This window comes from Spermophilus citellus (genome assembly GCF_964194105.1).
Source record: "Spermophilus citellus genome assembly, chromosome: 7".
Classification (NCBI taxonomy): domain Eukaryota; kingdom Metazoa; phylum Chordata; class Mammalia; order Rodentia; family Sciuridae; genus Spermophilus; species Spermophilus citellus.
This window is the reverse complement of record NC_138188.1, coordinates 53,403,512-53,408,502: the sequence shown is the minus strand read 5'-3', so window position 1 is coordinate 53,408,502 and position 4,991 is coordinate 53,403,512.

The window sequence follows — 4,991 nt, the reverse complement described above, 5'->3', positions numbered from 1 at the left end:
GCAAATACTTTCTCCCATTCCATAGACTCTCTCTTCATCTTCTTATTTTCTTTGCTGTGCAGAAGCTTTTAAATTTAATTCTATTTATTAATGCTTTTTTTTTTTCTGGAGCTTTTGAGCTTGTTAAGGAAGTTGGTACCTGCACCAATATGTTGGAGTGTTAAGCCAACATTTTCTTCTTGAAGTTGCAAGTTTCTGACCTAACTTCTAGGTCTTTGATGCACTATGTATTGAGTTACTGTTGGAGTGGTTTGTGCACGGAGCAAAGTTTGCTGTCACCTGGATGAGTTCTGAGTGTAGCTCAGCAGGAAGATCTCTACCCTGTGACTCTATAGTGTCCCAATCACTTCCTAGCCTGTGTTAGAAAAAGGGGAAGAAAAAGATAACAAGAATAGAAGTGACTAATATGCAGTCTTAAAATAAATGTCTGTTGCCTACAATGACATCTGTAAGGTTAATCACCTTACAAAGAGAAATAGTGGGTCAGGACTTAACATTACCAACAACTAGAAAGCAATGAGGAGTCACAAACTAGATGTGGCATTAAGCAAGCGTGTGTCACCTACATCATCCACCATATTAATAACCATGGCAACGTGAATGGTGGAGGGTGTGAATTACATAAACTCAGTAGTTAGATCAGAAAGTAAAATTGCACTTTCTTAAGTGAAGGGAAAATGAGTAAATGAAACATAATCACAGAGGAAGCCGGAGAGAGGTACCAGGTGACAGCCATAAAGGAGGAGGAGTAATAGATGAGAAAATAAAAGAGAGAGGGAGAGGAAACAAGATAATTTGGTTATCAGAGGGGGAAGAAAGGAGAGAAGGCATAACAGGAGGACAAACACAAAGGAAAGAGCAACCAAAAAATCAAACAAAACAAACTACTGAAAATCCTACCCCAAGTCAAAACGAGGAAGGACGTACATATCCAGAAGGTGAAGAAATGAAATAAAAATTATATGGATATATATTTATATATTCATTTTATATATATATATATATATATATATATATATATATATATATAAAACCTAGCAGCACAAGAGAATGCACATATACAAGCTCACACACACACACACACACACACACACACACACACTCAGAATGGAAAAGGTAACAGAAGCAGGAATTGAAAGAAAATTCTAACTGGAAAATTTGTCATATTTCTGCTGAAATGGTCAAAATGCCTTTCTTTGCTCTTCTTCTCGGGCTGTGCACCCCTTGGATTGAGGGCTGGTCAGACCCGACCTAGTGTTCATACCACCTGCTGCCAGCTGGTGTGGCCTGGGCCTGAAGCTGGTGGTGGGCCCTCAGGGCTGTCTCAGGTTCAGTGTAGGACCTCCTGGGGAGCCCTGGTGGCTGGAGGTGTGTGTGGGCAGACTAGAGGCTGCACTCTAGGGTGGGTGGATGTGGGGTTCTGGATGGTAAGTTCCAGCCATTGGGGCTTAGACTTGACTGTCCTTTGGAACTTTGTGTCAGGAGGTATTTGAGGTTAGCCCCCCCCGCCCTATTGCTAGGAGATGATAACCTCTGCTGGGATCTGGGTCTTGGGGTCCTCCCAGAAACCCCCCTCATAGAGTGAGGGATCTAACTGTCCACAGCCTCCCTGAAGTGGATCTGGGTTTCCCACTGTAAGACCTGGAGTGCAGACGTGCTGGTCCGACAGGTTTCTGGCCCCTTCCCAGATGGTTGCATGAGCCACCAGAGACAAAGCCCCCATGTCCCCAGCCTGGACTACGCTGAGTGCAGTCCTCTGTGTGCATGTTTGGGCCAGGCACAATGACCTCCACAGCATGGATGTGCTGGGACAGGGTAGCCATGCCCTTTGTGAGCTCCATCTCCCACCCAAGAGCAGCTGAGCACCCTCAGCTCTTGGACCCAGCAGAATGATCCTGATTTCAACCTTCGGCTTGCCCCACTGTGACTGCCTTTGGTCCTCCCAGGACCACTGCATCCTGTGCTTTCCTCTCTTTCTGCCTGCTTTCCTCCCCTCTGCAGTGAACTTAGCCAGGAAGCCGGCCCATCTTCAGCGTTTTATTTCTTGTTCGATGTTTCAAAATCCTGCATTTATTTCACTATGATTGTTTCAATGACCAGTGTTGAATCTCAGTGAATCCCCCTCAGTCACCCACCTCACTGAGAACCAAGACAGGGCAACTGGAGAGGGCGCCTTCCTCTCCCCACCACCTTCCCTCCCTCACCCCAGTTATTTTCTGATGTTCGTCCTTCACCTTCACTTCTAGAAGGTGGCCATGATTTTGGATATTCTCTAACTCTGTGGCTGCCCGCTGCATCTTCTGTTTTCTTGTAAGATGTTCCTTCTTCTTCCCACAATTTCATTGGTTTCTTTCCCCATGCATGGCTCAGCACAGACTTGAGTCCATGATGTGCTCTCCGTGTGGAGTCCTGTCCTGGAGGAGGCTTTAGGTGATGAGGCTTAGAGACAATGGAGGCTAGATTGCTCCAGGCCTCCAGGTCTAAATGCCTTCGTCTGTACTCAGTCACTGTTAGGAGACAGCGTGTTTAACTGCTGTCTCAGATGGCAGCAGTGACTTCCGGTCAACACGTCTTGGTTAAGTGCTATTCCTCCAGACGTTCTCTGGCTTCCCTCCTCCTGCCCAGGGCTCATGGCACACGGGCCTTGAGGTTCGAACTGGGTTGTTCCCGATTTTGACAGTGAGAGGGTTTGTGCAGATCTTGTATTTTTGCCTCATGTTTTGTTTTCAATTATGTTGTCCAGAGTTTTTTGATTTTATTTTCTCAGTTTCTCTATGGGTTCTTAGGAGGGAGCTGGGGGATTTCCAAAGGCTGTAGGTCTGTGCTGAGATTTTTTTTTTTAACACATATTTTCAGTAACTGATAGAAAAACAAACAAAAGCTAGTAAATCTGGAGAAATTTTAACATGGTTAAGTTCTGTTGAGGCCACTTTCTGGGTTGCAGCCTGCCACATGTGTATCCCCACATGTGGACAAAAAGTCAGGTCACTTTCTGACTTCTTATAAGGACACTCATGCCATTGTGAGGACTCCAGTCTCAAGATCTAATGACTGCCCAAAGGGCCCCACCAAACGCCATCGCATCCAGATTAGGTTTCCATGTAAGCATTTTGGGGAAAACTCTAGTATTCAGTTCACAATATTTCACCCTGGAGTTATATGAAAAAAAATATATATATATTTCATATCTCAACAGCCTCAAGTCTTAACCCATCCAACATCAACTCTGAAGTCTAAAGCACAAAGTCTTATTTAAATATCATCTAAATCAGTATGGGTGAGGCTCAAGTCTATGGTTTGTCCTGAGGCAAATTGTCTCCTGTGAATCAGTGAAACCAAACAAGTTATAAGTTTCCAAAATAAAATAATTGGATAGGCATAAGAAAGACATTCCTAATTCCAAAGGAAGAATAGGGGGGAAATTTGAAAACAGGTCCCAAGGAAGTGTAAAACCCAACAGGGCAAGCAGCACTGAACCTCAAGACTTGTGGACCATCCCCTTAGGCTCAGTCCTCTAGCTTCTGGGCCCAGTGGGTAGTGTTCCTGAGATGGCCCACAACATCACGCTCTTGGTCCCTGACCCTGTGCTGTCTCTCTGATTGGACCCCTTTCTGAGTTGGCCTTCTTGGGCTGGGGTCCTGTGCCTGCAGCCCCAGAAGCTCCTTCCTTTGAAATCTAGTTGGTAGCCACATCCTCTCTGCCCAGGGGCTCTGGGCCTGGGATGGGAGCGACAGCCAATGCTCTCTAAATCATCCAGGCTTCTTTCTTCCACTGTCTCGAGAATGACACCAGCTCTTGTTGAAAAGTCTGATCCACACTAGTCTCCCTATCAAATGGGAACGTGGCCACACAACCTTAGCATTCACATAGTTTTGCAATCTCAACAGGCTATTTTCCAGATCTTCAAGACCTGCTTCCTTTGTGCGTAACAATTTACTTTTAAGAAAAACTTCATCTCTTGCCTTTTACTATAAGGAGTCAAATAGGACCAGCCCACACTTGCAATAATTTGCAAAGAAATAGTCTCAGCTAAATGTCAAATTTCCTTATGTGCAAGTTCATCTTTTGCAAAACAGTAGAACACAAGCATAATTTAGCTATCTTCTTTCTGCTTTATAACGAGAATCTACTTCTCTTCCTTTATCCACTAACACATTCCTCACCTCTGTGTGGATCCTCATCAGAATGGCCTTTGCCTCACATTTCCATCAGCACTATTTTCATGATCACCTAAGAAATTTTCAACAAGACTTTCTCGAACTAAGCTTTCTCTAACTAGGCTTTCTCTGCTGCTCTCTTCCATTACTTCTAAGTCCTCACCAAAATCACCTTTAATGTTCTGTTGACAACAATATTTGTTTTCTTGCACATCCCTCCAAACCTTTCCAACCTCCATCTGTTGCTCCTGCAGGTTTAGATATTTGCTATGGCAACGGCCCATTTCTGTCTCAACTTGTTTGGGCTGCATGATGTTGTATGTGCCAACTTTGCTGGTCTGAGGAACACCTAGATAGCTGGCAAAACACATTTGTGGGACTGTCTCTAGAGGTGCCTCCAAAGGACAAAGGAATTTAAGTCAATACACTCAGTGAAGAAGATCTTCTTTCACTAAAAACATGACCTTGCATTATCCAATTTATTGAGTGTCTGAGTATAGCAAGCAGGCAGAGGAAGGGCACTTCCTTTTTGGATGGGCCACCCATTTTCTCCTGCTCCTGGACACTGGAACTCCTACTTACCTGACCTTTGGACTCTTGGACTAATATTGGCCTTGTCCTTTGAAGCTCTTAGTCTTCAGATCAGATTGGGGGTTACACTGCCAACTCCCTTAGTTCTCAAGGCTTCAAACCCAGACTGAAGGACACCACTCAATTTTCTGTTTCTCCAGCTTGCAGATGAGAGATGTGGGATTTCTTGACCCTCATAATCACTGGAACCAATTCCCATTTAAAAAAATCTTCTATTTTGCAACTATCTGTGTATCTATGATC